At 45.4% G+C, this 15,694-nt stretch overlaps 1 protein-coding gene across 5 annotated transcripts in view; it reads left to right on the top strand.

Annotated features, from left to right (window-relative positions):
- The first annotated feature begins 432 nt into the window (after positions 1-432).
- Positions 433-15,694, top strand: part of greb1l (GREB1 like retinoic acid receptor coactivator) — a 29,628-nt gene continuing 14,366 nt past the window's right edge. For 4 of the 5 annotated variants that reach the window (XM_057056723.1, XM_057056721.1, XM_057056722.1 and 1 more), the window contains exons 1-2: positions 433-568; positions 13,460-13,571. The gene's annotated coding sequence lies outside the window, so the exon portion shown is untranslated. Of the gene's footprint in view, positions 569-11,333; positions 11,565-13,459; positions 13,572-15,694 lie in introns of those variants that run through there. The other variant, XM_057056720.1, reaches the window with a different exon arrangement.

Raw genomic sequence — 15,694 nt, 5'->3', positions numbered from 1 at the left:
TGTCTGTCTGTCTGTCTGTCTGTCTGTCTGTCTGTCTGTCTGTCTGTCTATATATATATCAACAGTAGGGGACGCTGTTTTACAACTTTTAATACTGAGGCCCATGAGCTTGACTACAGAGGTTCAGAAATTTATTGGTTCCGGCTTGAAGTAACTCCACTGTGCAGAATTATTCATAACCAAGGTTTAATGTTGGCCAAATAAGTAGCCCGGTCCACTTTAGCATACGGGTCGTGTCCGTTTACAATTTAATACACCGGCTATATTTTGGGGGAGAAAAAAAAAACGCCCAAACTATTAAAAGCCAGCTGGGAAATTTCAGACGGAAAAGTCAGATTGTATATTCATTGTTTATTTCCCCTCCTCCTGCTCCAGCCTGAACAGAACGTTTCCTCCGTCCTCACTGTTTGTACAGTACAGTAATATCCTGACGTCACCTGGCGGCTCCTGTGGTGCGCGCATGCAGATCGGCTCCGGACGCGCAGAGCGACCAGTGCGAAGCAACCAGCAACAGCGGCAACGAGGGCGCAAATTCGCCCACAAACCCCCAACTTTGCTTTAGAATAAGGTATGCCTGCGCTCTACTTTTTCTTGTATCTGTATTTTCTGCCTCCTGCTTTGCTGAAAGTCGTGCGCGATAAAGAAACGTCAGGGACCAAAACAAATTTTTTTAAAAAAGAAAGATGGTTCCGAAGATCGTCCTGTTGTCCGCGAAGGGGATGATGCTGCAACTTTGTCTAGTTTCTGTAATTCTTCTGGAGAAGGTATTTGCAGTTGGGTTTGCAGCCCAAAATAAGTCTGTTAGTAACATTAAATCGGCTCGAGTCTCGGAAGATGCATCCATTTGCTGGAGCTCATTTCTTTCCATTCCCTTTCCCCCCTCGCTAACTTCACATTTGTGCAAACTGATCACTGACATGTCGCCAACAGGACAGATCAATAGGTTTTACTACTGAACTACTTTGTGCAGGAAAAGTCAGCGAAAGAAATCATCATTTCAAGATTCATTTTTATGCAAAACGCCTCGTTCATTGTTAACAGATGATGGTAACAACAGCCTGTCAACTATGCTGTATGCAGGGGGCCACACAGCTGGGCACTCATTTGCACGTTTGACTGTTTTGCAGTTGCCTGGGGCTCAGTGTTGAAACAGGCTTCAGTAGTTAAGATAAACTCAGATAAGACGGGGCAGAAGATGCATTTGGTGGCTTGTCATTGTGATTTCAGTCAAACCAGTCTGGCCTGGCTACATCTAAGCTTTTCAATTCCCCTCTTATGCTTCACGTCCCAAATTGTGCATTCCTCTACTGCTGTCTGCAATTAAAAAGCTAAACACAAGCGATATATATTCCAGCATACGCTGTATGTTGTTTATGTGAAGACCCTGTGTGGCGTTTGCTGTTCTCTCCAGAACATTGGAAAATGGAAGCCCGAATCCCACAGGTAGTCTGGCTTCATGTGATTACGCGCTCCGCGTGAGCACGGTGAATTGGGATTATGCTGGGTGGCCTGTCTTGCCCCGAGCACGCGCGGCCCCTGTCAGATAGGGCAAGGGCCGGAGGGGTCGGGGGGGCTCTGAACGCTGACCATCTGGCCTTTGGGGGGGGGGGCTGGTTTCCTCACTGGCTACCTTTGTTCACGGTGAACAATTGGGACTTAATCTGGGAGGAGATAAGTAAGGCCCCACGACGTCAGCCCTGTGCTTGGACAGGTTTCCTTCTTTATTCCTGAAGGAGACACGTCTTCATCCTGTCCTGCCTCGTGAAGACCCCGAGCTGTCCGGGATTGGCAGTGGCCATTTTCCCTGGATGTAGCATCTTGACCTTTCGGGTCACCCACAGAAATATCATTAGCTTCAGGAACAATGCGAGTGCATCATTTTAAATATCAGAAAAATGGCATTTTCTTAATAAACCAATGAAAATAATCGTAGCATCCCGTAGAAGCATACCAAAAATGCCGGTTCATCAAAACATGCTGTATTATGCTCCGAATGCTATTTTATGTGACCAGGTCAATGATTTTCTTTGTACTTTTGCCTGATTTGTGAAGTCAGGGGTGTCCTACTGTGCCTGGTTGGACAGTGTCTATTTCATATCATTTGTATTTAAGAAAACTGTCACCAAGGAAACAGATTGATGTCTTTTCTTGCATTATTACCTTTCACGTGGAGCGTGTCAGGTCTCATCAGTCGCTGTTGTATGTGTGTGTGTGTGTGTGTGTGTGTGTGTCTGTGAGAAAACACAAAGTTACATCCGTCTCATTATGTCATCTCGTCTAATTATGCCGCTCTGTTATGACACGTTTGCGCGCGAGATCGCTCGGAATGGTGTCCGGTGTCATAACAAAAAGGCATCCATAACGAATTGATTACCGATCCAGCCGCCGACAAAGAGGCTTCATCTGTCGGCTCCGTGCTGCCCCCCGGACACATTTCCAGCTCCGATCAGAGGGGGAAAATCTTTTGCGTAAACCGCCCTGACGGATTATTTACAATAGCAGTTGAGGTCACAGAAGCACAAAACACCACTGGGACTCCGGCCTTCACTTGATCCTCTTCGGACTGATTGCGGATCTCTCTCTGATCAGCAGCACAGATGGTGGAGGAGACAGAATCCCAACTACAGCGATCACGCCATTGAGTCACACGTTTGTTTTAGGTAGGGCATCGAGACCTTCTCGGTACTGCGGGGTCGGAATTCGCACGACATCTTTAATTTCATCATTGGCACCAATTGGTTGTTGGTGACGTGTTAAAATACATAATGACAAACCAGTGAAATTTTAATGTACTTTAAAGACTGAAAAAGACTGAAGTGTTGTCAGTTCTGTATTCTGATTAAATAACCAAAGAAAACTAACATATTAAACATACATGGATATAAAATTAAACATCCAAATTATTTGGATTATCCTGTAGATCCTGTGCTTAAAATTTGAATTACATTTTTAAATTCTACTGTTCTATATTTACGTTAGTGTAGTTTTAGGTGCAGGGATATTGGAAGTTTTTCCCACAGTCTCCCAGACCCTTAAATGCAACCTTATTTCTGGCATTCTAAAACCCTTTAGACTCCCATAAAGTAACTGTTTGCCTGTTATTGTCTGAAATTCTGAATTATTTGAAGAAGAATTTCAGCAGCATCACATATATTCCCTGACCCAACCCTCGTCTGCACATCTTCTCAGATTCAGATCCTAATCTTCTAAATGCAATATGAATTTTCTTCATATATCGGCATGACATTAATCAGCAGCTTCATGTTAGAAACAGATTTTCCTGTTTGCCTGCAGCCTTCTCACAAAAAAGCAAGATGAAAGGAGGGAAAGCACAGATAAGGTCTTGAGAGGAGCATGGGAGGCTGAGGACGAGACTTGATGGGAGAGGAGGTTCAAACAGATGTGGGGAGTGTTGAAGAGTAAAGAGAAAGAGCAGCTGGATGCAGACAGAAGACAACCTTCTGTTCAGCACAGCAACTGTAAATACTGTATAAAGTTATGAAGGCACATGACACGAGTCGACAATTGGATCATTAAAGCCTGCCTCACAAAGGCCTGGGCCCCTCCCCCCATTTGAAAGGGGATGTCAAAGGTCTGTGACCTCCTCCATTTATGTGCATTGATCCCTCTGGTGGGGGTAGGGCTGAAAAGCGCTGAAAGCGCTTCACCATCAGCTGTTATATCTTCGTTTCACCTGCAGGAAGGTCAATTTTTTTGTCAATTTTATCTGGTTTTGTGGCAGCGAGAAAGCCGCTGTGAAATGGTGCCGCACATCTGCTCCAAGGTTAGCTTGAAATGCCTCCTTAAGTCAAGTTTGTGAGGATCTGGTTGTGGTTTAAAGTCTTCACTCATGTATTTAAGGACCTTGGAGGCAGAAAATTGGGATATTCAATATGTCAGTGTTCAACCGAAAAGTCTGAACATCCTGCCCATTGTCACAGAGCAGGCGTTTTGATGTGCCTGTGTGTGTATTTGTGTACAAGAAAATGACCAGATGACACTTCCTGGTCTCCTGCAGGATATCTGTGATTGTCACATGCAGGTTCTTATCCATGAGCCTGCCGCAGAGTTCATCCAAGACCCCCGTAACAGCCACAGAACCTTCTAGAGCTCACAGTCCGAGTGTTAAAATAGGTGAAAATGGATGAGACGGGTCACTTGTCAGGAAGCATTCCTGGATCCCAGTCACCAAAAGGTCACCATTAAGCCCCCGTACCCCTGTGTTTTCACAGGAGAGTGAAGCCATGTCAAGGTGAAGGAGGAATTTCGCTCTTTTGTTCTTCGAGTCAAACTCTTTAATTTACAGCCGCAATAAACAAATGAGGCTTATAACCTTTGTCACCCCAAGGCTTTACATCACATCACAGATTTGTGGCATTCGCACAGAATTGTAGTGGATTGGTCCATTTGTGTGTGTGTGTGTGTGTGTGTGTGTGTGTGTGTGTGTGTGTGTGTGTGTGTGTGTCTGGACATCAGTGTGAGCTCAGGAACAGCAGAAGTGTGGATGATGAGCAGTTAGTAACATCACATCCTCATTCTTGCTACCAATACCAGGAAAGCAGCCAGCTGAGAATCCCTTTGCTGACGGCACTGTTGTGGAACAGTGTGTTCTCACAGAGTGTACGGCTGTGTTTTCCTCTCAGCGCACCGATGCCAACCTCAGCGGAGTCGTAACTGGACAGAAATGACTTCTCGCAGTTTTACATGTTCTTTCCCAGTACAGCGTGTGCTCTGCAACTGGCTGGATCGTGCCGCCGGAGCCCGAAGGGACTGTTCAATTTTCGGTTGGGTTTCACTTTTTGTTTCGCGCGTGGCGAAAGTTGTCCTCGTCGGGTCGAGATGAGCCTTTTAACAATTTTTCTGATTGATTTTTGTGTGGCCGTTCGCAAATTGTATAGTTGGCGTGATTGAGATTGCAAAGGCAGGTAAACACTCATCCCGCCTGCACGCGCTGTCACATCATTTCCCTGCCCACGCACACACGCACACGCACGCATGCAACAAACAAACACGCAGGCTTTTACTCACACCCCTCCTATCTGTTCACGCTGAAGCCCAAGGTCAGCGTGCATTGATGCTGCCAGGGTTTGCGGGGGAGAGAGCCAGGATGCTTTCCATAGGCTGTCAGTGATTGTCCAAGGATACGGTGACCAAGACCCAGCCCTCGGTTCCAAGGACTCCGTGTTCCTCTCTCTTTCTTCCTGTAACATACTGTCTTTTTACTCTCTCTGAGCCTCTGCAGGTCAGACATGGCCTATATCGTCTTTTCCTTTTTTTCTAATCAACCTAAGCACAAAAACAACAAATGGACACCGCCAGCAGAGATCGATTAGGGAAGGTGAACATGCCGTGTGGCCACGACGGTTGAGGAGATCGTAGAATACGTGGTCCAAAAATCCAGGTTTCAGCCTTCCTGTTTGGATACGTGGAGGGAAAAAAAACCACATTCCTGCATGGTGTGATGTTACAGTACCTCTGCTTTTCCTTGTATTTGGCTGCCATATTTATGTTTTCCTCACAGCGGAGAAAGAAAATCTCCAAATTTTTGCTTTTCTGAGAAAAATGACACATTTGCAGAGGGAAAGATGAGCAGATGAGCTACAGCTGTCTTGTAGCATTTTAAGTCGAGGATAGCAGAAAAGCTCTGGGTTGGATTTTAGGCTTGGGGCCTTAATAGCAAGAGATAGAGTTTACTCCCACATTCCAAAAAAACATGCACAATAGGTTGAATGGAGGCTCTGAAGTGCCCCCAAGTGTGAGTGTGTGTGTCCTGTGATGGACTGGTGACCTAGGGTGTATTCCTTCCTGTCGCCCACTCACTGCTGGGTCAGACCCCTGCCCCACCCGTGACTGTGATTAAGAATTAGCAATGGTTGTTGAATGGATGGATGGACAGAAGTGCTGTTGTAGTAATAAGCCTCATCTTGCATTAAAGCTGTATATACATTGAAATAGTTCATATGTGTAGGCATCAATGCCTCGCACAATCTTTAATGTGTATTTCTGAGACACAATAGGGAATCCTGAATTAACCACCACACCTGTCACTGGGTAAAAGCAGCTCAATCTTCAGAGGGATCAGGGCAGGATGAAGTACACCATACCTACTGTCACTCCTGCTCATCAGTGACGTTGGTGCGTAGGGTCAAGCCCGCAACAAAGGCTGGACCTGCCACCATTGTCCCATTAGGACAAAAAGAGTCCTGCTGATGCCGAGGCTCTTGACACAGTAAGGAGGACTGATGGGATTTAAGTGTGGGTCCTGTCACCGACGGCAACCTGGTGCTTATTAATCAGGTGGGTGAGGGAGTAAATGTGGAAACAGACTGGGGGGGGGGGGGGGGTTCTGCCAATGCAGCTATTGCCTGGGGTCAGGAAGAGGGGGCATGATGTATACAGCTGATCGCCCTGCAAGGAAGTTTCTAGGGAAAGGGGAGGAGGCTCCTTCGTCGGGACGTTAAGAAGCCTCTTTGTCACGGTGTCACTCAAATGGATTCAAGGTGGCTGGAACTTTTTTCAGGCAGGAAAAGAAAGGAGAAGTCCTATTGTGGCAGGCAGATCTCTCTCTCTGGATGCCTAATAAACACAACAGATCTCTTTCTTATGGCCTCTCCATGAGCCCCCTTGTGAGGGTAAATTGAGTTAGTTTGTCAGTTGTGGGAACCTTCAGTAAACCTTGGGTGGCTTGCCCTATCTTTTGTACCGCTACCCATTATGCCTGTTCCTCCGTTTGCTGTAGAAAATGATGGAAACGTGTTTGTTAAACTCTCAGATTACCATTGATGGAATAAAAGTGAATAGTGACGCTGGCTGAATTCGGTCACTTGGCGTCATTTTGGTATATATTTGCTAACAGGCATTTTGGTCAAATCTGCGGCAAAACTTTCCGTAACAAAAAGGAGACTGGGATGAAATTGATCACATCAGCTGAGGTGATGGTCTCTGAAAACCTCTTGATGCACAGCTTAAAGCAGCTTCTGGAAGCAGAGATGACCCCACTGCTGGTCCTGTCATCTGATAAGGCCCAACGTTTTGATTGCGTTGGCCCTCCCAATGTGATCCACTGCTCTCATTTTACACCCCATACCAAATAGGGCTGTCTAAACAACGGTTTATGGCCAGGACAAGGCCTGGTCCTCACAGATCTAGTCATTAAATGTGGACCAGATGTCAGCAGAAGCTGGTCTGAGGAGGGTGGAGGCATTCTTAAGCTTTATTAGGATCACTGATGTGCAGCAAGCTCGGCGATGTCAGTTGTAGAATAAATGTGATCTCCAATGCGCTCTCCTTCCCTCAGCTTGCCCTTTGCCATTGACCGCCGTTTGACCACTGCCCATGACAGCTTTACAGTATGAAATAGAACTAATTGTTGTGTTTTTCAATATGGCGGCCCTGAAAAGTCAATAAATTCATTAGAGTCCTGTTTCTCTCCCCGCTGTTCCGGACGGCCACGTTGTAAAATGCAGATCGGGTTCACTGACAGGCCGTCATTTTATTGCACAGTCATGAACACGGTCACAAGTCCATCACTTTCCCTCCATGGAATCACGCTTAGCGTTTATTTTTTATGTTTGCAAATGTAAAATTACCGGACAAAACGTGATATTGTTGGATTCGCTTTCTCGGCCATATCAGGACTTGGGAATGTTGAAATTCTTATTTAAAAATTCAAAAAAGAAATAACTCTGGGTTCATTTAAAGAATGTTGTATATTTAAAAAGCACTGAAGAAAAGGACATGAGACATTTTTGGATGTATCTGTATTTTTTTGTTACTTATTTTGCTTATAAAAAGGAGTTCTTTTAGTTGCTGCTACCTTGATTCTTAAATAAAACACTTGTTTAGAAAGGAAACATGAATCAAATCCCAGTCAAAAAGAATGAGTCAACAAATTGGTCACAGTGGAAAAAGTCCTTAAAAAATGGAAAATAAAAGAAAACCGGATCCATAATAAAAACAAGATGTTTTTTAACCGTCATTAAAAATTCCACTAAATTCTCCTTTACGCTCAATTAAGCCACTTTATCAAAGATTGTTTTGCGTTGCTGCCGCTTCAGGTGCTTCTTTGGAAGTCTGGTGCCGTCAGATGACGCCGTCCTTTGTCTGCGGTTGAGATTTAGTTTAAGGTTAAATACCTTGCCCTTAAACTCATCCGCTAGGCCAGAGTGTGTGGCAAGGTCACCGCTCTAATCAACCCGGCGTTCACACAAAGCTGCCCTGTCCCCCAATGAATCAGCGCTACAGTTCCACAACACGGCCCCGTGAGCTTTCCTCCGGGCCCTCACGGGGCCTTCGCCACCCTTCTGCCTTTTCACACGCACCCCCTGGCCGCTAATTTTGAAATGAGTTTTATAACTGGACAGTAAACTTCCAGTGGCTTAATGATGATGACTTCTTCATCTGCCCAAATGCTCCTTTTGTCCACCCCTCCACGGGCTCAGGACCCTGCCCCCATCCCCTGTGGTCACACCAGGTCTTAAACCCTGGTTCACCCCACTTTATAGTCCCACAGATAATCCCCTAGCGCGCACACACACACACACACACACACACTGGCTATTATCTCCGCTGTGCTCTGTACTCCTTCTATTTCTCTTTCTCTGTTGCTGCCGACTTCAGCAATGGCATTCAGCTGGAATGTTGGTCTTTGTTTGTGTGGCCCACTGGAAAGCCATGAATGACCTTTGCTCATCTGCTATCCTCACTACCACCGATTTGCACTTCAGGGCCCAGCAGGTAGTCCCAAAAAGTGGGAGCGGGAGGGGTTCGAAGAAGCTTGTGGGGCTTTTATAAGGAAATTAGAGCCGCAGACTGCCACCCAGATAGTAAACAACAGCACGAGTCCTCGCACCCCTGGCGTCGGGCCCTTCGCGTGGAGCGGGTGGAACAGGTAAATTGCGGGAAATTTCACATGGGAGCGGTCTTGTTTTTCTTAAATTTGCTTTTCGGGAATTCGAGCTGCAGGATTGTTTTGTTATTATGAGTCAGACGTGCTAATTAACGCGTCGCTCACTGCACTTCCTGCCCACCTGATGGTCTTCGCTCCTTTCTGGCTTACTTTGTCGGGCAGACCTCGTTTTCCTGAGATAATCAGAGGGTCATTATTTTCTCAAAGTCAGTTTTGACATTTGCAGGGAACATGTCTGCCTCTTTTAAACACGCAGAGTTTTCAACAATGCCAGAAAATGGGGCAAATTTGGAATTTCCTTTCCATTTTTAGATAATTTTTTTACCTATGTCGTTATAAGCGGGGACATTTTATTATTTAGGACAACCCTTTACCGCAGCAGACTGGAAACTGTTACAACCTGGTAGTTCAGTTTGATCCCTTAATCAATGCATGACATGCAACGTGGAAATGGAAGCTGTCTTTACATGCACATAGTAAGGTTGTCCATCACTGTTAAGATCAGACAAGAAACTGTCGTGGCCCCAATGAAATAAGAGAGGAAGAGCCCCTCTCCCCCGACTCTCAGCCTAAGATCTCCCAGGAAACCCCGCAGCTGATCATGTGACTCGTCTTTCCTCAGGTGGCCATAGCAGGGATACTTCCCCTTTGTCAGAGACTTTAGCAGCGGCTCAGTGCAGTGGTGAAGGATGGGCTCAGGGGCGGGCGACCATTCAATCCGCACTCCTTTGTTTTTTTGTTTTTGTGGCACAGTGTCTTTTGAGGGCTAAGAAAATGCCGGGTTTACTCATTATCTCCATTTTAAATGGGCTATTTAAGACAGGCCACGTCAAAGTCAGGGACTCGGAGATAAATCATGCTGACAGCTCTTTTCCCCGAGTTGAACTTGTGGCTGCTCTGGTTGATCATTGTAGAAGTGTAGAATTTAGAAGACTTGCATCAAACAAACGTATGGATGCTGCTGCTTTAGACTTAGCTGCCTAAAGCAGCTAATCGACCATCGTCATTAAACTTCAGCCCATCCTTCAGGCACATGTGTCTGATTGAGCAAAACAAGCCTGCCAGGACCGAGGAAGGCCCAGATTGGACGGCGTGGTGGTTTACAGCCGCCGTCACGCAGACTGTAGCCTAATATAACCATTGGAGAGGAGGTGTGAAAAGCTGCACACAACTTGATTAAAACAACTGTTGACTGTGCCTGTGGTAATGAACTGGAACATCGGTCACACGGCTCAGTGGGCGAGCGAAGAGGGCGTTTATATTCAGAGCATTAACTGCAAACATTCAAGTCCTCTTCAGAAGAAAATGTGTTTTTGTTCCTCTAAACTAGCATCATGCAGAATGGTAAAAGCTCCTCACATTTGCTGGACGTGTGCATCGTATTTGCAGGATAGAATTCTCAAGACTCATTTTGTCTTAGCTAATGAGTGAAAATACTGGAGAGGAACCCAAGGCCTCGGGGTTGTGGTCACGCTGAGGGTATCTTCTTTGCTGTCAAGTCGACGTGAGTTTACTCAGACCTAATATTTACTTGCCAAATTCGTGCTAACTTTACTGGACATTAATTAGTTGCCTGGAAAACAACCAGCCAATAGTTTGGCACCATAGAAAATGGTGCATACTGTATATTTTGAAAAAAAAAACAAAGGTTCAACTGGAAAGAGAAAATTTGAGTCATTGCAGACATTTGATTACAAAACCTTAATTTAATCAATGCAGCACCTTATGTAAAAAAAAAATCAATTACAGCTTAATGCTATCCTTAATCAGTGCTGTAGAATTAGGCTATGCTAACACACAGTCGCTAATATCTCTTCTGATTGTGGGTGTCTATTTATTTTGACCAGAAGAGCCTTGTGGTATTTACAGCAGGGGTAAATTCCTGGCTCGGGGTCAAGCCAGGGCAAGGCTACGAGGACAGAACACTCAAACTGACCAGGCATTTTTCTCCGCGTTTTTCAGGATTCTCTGGCCTCTAAATTGCCCCCCATAAAAAGACAGGGTGTGGCATAAGGGGCCTGAGCAGGACGGGAGAGTGAAAGTCTGATATGCGGACGCTCTCTCCTCAAACATTTCCACCTGACTCGGTGCCCGTGGTGGGTTTGATCACACGCTGAGGGTCACGCGTGGCAGGGCGCCATGGATGTGCGGCCGAAGGGAAGAGTGGGGTTTCTCCTTTGTTCCCGTCCACACACGCACACAAAGATACACACATACCCACAAGTCTTTGGGTCTCCAAGAGCATCATTCACCACAGGGGGTCAGCAGGGCCAAGATGAATGAGCCCCCGGTGGATTCCCTCCCTTCTTGGCAAATGGCACAGGACAGACAGGGCATAGGGGAATAGGGGGGAGGGGTCTGCGGTTACGTGTGTGTTTGCACGTGAGTGAGAGAGGGAGAGAGAGAGAGGGAGAGAGGGAGGGTTCCAACTGTATTGAAGGGAAAAGTGGGATTCCCATTTCTTTCTGTCATGACAAAGGTGACTTGAGACATATCAGAGAAGAGTGAGCCTCCACATGCTGCCTGGATATCACTTTCTATCAGGATTTATCCCTCGCCAAAAATGGACTATTTTTGAAGAAGAGCGAAACTCACGCTTGGGATATATTTAATCTGGATCAGCGAGATTCATCCGCGGGTCGAGGAGTCATGGAAGGTAGAGGAAAAGCTTTTCCAACTGCTTGCTGTGACACACGTGGCCTTGCAGCTTTCGGGAGATGTGCTTTTAGCACTTAATTCACAGGCAGGAAGATGTTTGTCTTCCCCCCCACCTCACTTCTCACCCCATCCCCCTTTCTCTCATATCTGATGGCCACTGTCTTTTCACTGTAGCTTTTCTAATGTTAAGAGCGTTCTGAGCCCTTTCCTGCATTTCAACTGCTTTAAGATTTCAACAGAATTAAAATGTTAAAGGGGCAACAATGAGGTGAAAACAGCCAAGATGGTTATCACATTTTCATTAATACTTTAATTGAAAATGGATAAACATATAATTAAAGAGACAGCATAATTTAGTCAGTCAGAACTCAAGTTACAGTGAATTCCAGGGTTCTTTTGATAACATGTAATGCTGTTATTATTATCTTTAAATTACCACAACTCAAGTAATTGCATGGATAATATTACCTTGCATATTTGTACCACTATTTCCCAGAGGCTTATTAGAGTATTAAATGTAGATTGAATTGTGTCTTTGTGCATCTAGTGTGTTTATGGGAGGCGTAAGCAAAATAATTGTGTTTTAAATGTTTAACTGTGACACAAAAATAAATAAAACCTTTCATTTCGCAAGCTATGTTTAGCAAATCAGGCTACAGCGCATTTAAACAGCCTTTTTATTGACAATGCACAAATCTCTCTGTCATATTTTATATTTTAAGGATATATGCGCTTCAGTTTTTGAATGCCATTTTTCTTAACGCCGCATTGGGCTCATGTAACATTCCATTCCTGAGTATTAAATGATTAGAGAAGACCATGATTAAAATATTCACAACCTGATTGAGATTATTAAATAATTTGTTTTATAGTTTTACGACATGGGTCCTCCACAGTCTTAGTGTGAGCATAAAAATGCACTTTTGAGGTCTTGAATAAGGCAGAAGTTGGAAACTAAAGCTGAGTCAAAGTATTTTTCTCCAAAGTCATGACTGGTAAAACAGGACACCATTAAGTCGCCTGGGCTGGGCTTGCGTGGATACGTCCATCTTCATCTGTGTCGGACTCCTCCCCTGACATCTATCCCTCACAACCAGATAACAATCAAAGGCATTTTTCCTTCATACTGCAGCAAATTGCACAGCATTAACAGCTTTAACTCGAACTGAATCATCTTACCGTTTAAAGATTACCTTCCATAAGAAAATCAATCGTTGAAAGGTAAAGGACTGCATGTGCCTGACATATTGACATTACAGACCTTGAGTAGTGATCAAGTTAGCTAATGATTTATAAAATAAGGTCCAGTGTGGCGACTGAATGCAAGTTGAACCAGCTTGTGTACACTTGCTATTTGAAGGACTTGGACCCCTGGCCGGGTCCCTCTTGCAGAATAGTACCACTCAGCCTGAAATGATGACAGAGTAGATTGTGACAGTCACTGTTTCGGTGGCAGAGTTCTATCAGAGCATGAGTGGCTAAACAATACTTTGTCAAAGGGTCAAAGTAGCTGACAAATCCATTCAGGCTTGGGTTTCTGTGCGTGCAGTGAGCGCAGCTATAAACTACAACACCCAATTGTGTTTGATGAAAATAGCCCCGGGGCTTTAGCATCAGATAACACCTTTTAGCTGTGGAACGGTGACGCACATATGTCCTGGTCTGAGTCACTCTTCATGTTTGGGTGAGCAAAAAGTGGCCCATTCTTTCTGTGAAGGGGCATTTTCTTTGGTGTGTAGTGATCTAGCAGCTCGCACAACAAACACGCCAACTTTAAGGCTTTTTCGATGTGAAATGATGTCATGAAAACAATTAAAATAATAAAAGAAAAAAGATACCACTTGAAACACTTTGAGAATGGTTTCTGACAGTCTCCCTGCTCTGCTCCTTTAGGCCTCCACGTCTTGAGTTCAGCGTCCTTGCTGAGAGTTTCCACCGTGTGGTAGCTGTCCAGTATGTAGCAGAGGTGAATAAGTCCCTTCACGCCTGGTAACAGTCCGACAACGTAAGTCGCCGCCTTTTATTTCAGAGTGTTCTCGTGTTCCGTCTGTCTCAAATCTGTTGAGGAAAGACCCGGGGTCACATTCTTACAATCTGTTGATGCCACCCAGGAGCTGAGCAACAGCCTTGACTGGCCAATGTCACCACTTAATGAGGCTAATGTTGCCTTTTTTAAGCTGATAGTCCTTGACCGTTAACCTGCTGCTGTGCGGTAGAGTTCACAGACACCGACTCACCTGAACCCCCCCTCCCCACACACACACGCACACACACACACACCACTCCAACCCCATTGCCACTGTTACTGACCCCAGCATCCACCTGAGTCACACCCAAACACACCCGTTTAAGCGACCTCCCCGAGAGCAGCGCTTTGTTTTATGTTGCGCAGGTGATAAAAGGTCATCATGAGCGTTCAACCTCCGACCTGCACGCGAGGTTAATGACTAAAACTGCCCGCCGAGGCTCCAGGGTCAGCTGGCCAAAGTGGCCTCCGGAGCCTCCTTTAACTTCACAATCGAACCAGCAGCAGCTGCTTAAAAACATCCCGAGGCACTTTTTGCCCCCCCCTCCCCACACACACACACACACACCCCACCCCACCCCCTCCGTCTTTGTTTGGCCGCACGGCGGTCTTCCGCCATCAGTTAAGCAAGAAATACTGTAGCTTCATTCTGTTAAGCTCCTTATCTCTCGAAGAGGCACTGTTAATCTTGTCTTTTGTCTGGGTTGGTCAGATTCCTCCCCAGAAAGGTTGTTAGGTAAACATGAAGGCCTGAAACCTGTCCAGGCACGGGTAAAATGAGAGCTGGGTGGAGACGCTCCACTCCCACCCAAACAATTATCGACAAAATCAGTTGGCTCAGGTTTTCTCTGTGCTCCAAAGACCCTGCTATGTTCAAAAGGACTTTAATGACTTACCTGGGGCCTTTGTAAAGTCCACTGAGTACTTCATTCAGTCACCTAACAAAACTTATTTGCATTTTCCTAATTAAAAAACACAGTTGGTATTAACAGCTATTGCTTATTCTGATGAACCCTCTGCATAGTCGAAGGCTTTTCACATTTATTTTGGTTTAAATCTGCCAGGGATATAAAAAATACAACAAATATATAAAAAACAACAAACACCTTAATTACATTTAAATAAGTGTCACTGATATTTTATAGACAAACCAGTTAATGAGCTAATGGAGGGAGTCTTCTGCGGGTAAATCGATAATGAAAGCAATTGTTAAGAGAAGCCCTGCGTTATAAGAAGTCTCCCACCACCTTAACCAAAAGGGGATTGATTACTTTCTAAGAAATCTAATTTGCATTTGTTCCCTTCATTTCATTGAATTTCTCGGGCTTTATATTGAAACCTAAATTTCATGCTGCGATTTTACTCAGAATGGCACATCTAGTATTGATCTTAACCTTCTAAAAGCTGCATTGACTCTGAATGGAGAGTTTGAGCGGATCCACACCAGCTCAAGTCCCCCACCTGGCCCCTGCCCTGCTGTTGCTGAACCACAGCACTGGTCTGCAGGAGTCAAACCAGATCCAAGGACAAACAGACAAGGCACTACAGGACAAACAAGTGTGTCCGGAAAGCAGCCAGCACTCCTTTTTTTTCCTCTTTTCCGAACCTCCACCTCAAGCTTTGGTTATTAGATTAGTAGTAAAAGGGTTAAAAGGAGCTCTGATCCGTGATGAATGCGCACCAGCGTGTGTCATTGATCAGCTCTGCCTTTTCAACACGTTCTCTTTCTTTGAGGAGGAGCGCTCGGCTCCCTGTCCAGCTGCCACCCGCACAGCCGACCTCGGCAGATGTCCCCGGGCGGACGCTTGGGTGGAGGGGGCACGGAGGGCAGAGCAGGCGGGGTGACACCGCAGGCAGAGGGAGAATGACCAGAAAGAAGCCATTGGCCTTGGCCGTCCTGTTTAGGCTGGCACAGCGCACGTGTGCTGGGTTATCAGAGGACAGTTTCATTCGTTTCGTCTGGGATCGTTTAAAGAGATTATTTTGTCTGACGGCAGATTAAAAGCGGGATGTTGCAAATACGACAAAAACGAGTGAAAAAAACAAACAAAGCGGGTTCCGTGCATGTATAGATGGAACTGCGGCGACAAACATGTTTAGTT

This window comes from Takifugu flavidus, chromosome 15 (assembly GCF_003711565.1).
Source record: "Takifugu flavidus isolate HTHZ2018 chromosome 15, ASM371156v2, whole genome shotgun sequence".
Taxonomy (NCBI): domain Eukaryota; kingdom Metazoa; phylum Chordata; class Actinopteri; order Tetraodontiformes; family Tetraodontidae; genus Takifugu; species Takifugu flavidus.
Note: the sequence above shows the minus strand (reverse complement) of the source record. Positions and strands in the feature narration are given on the sequence as shown.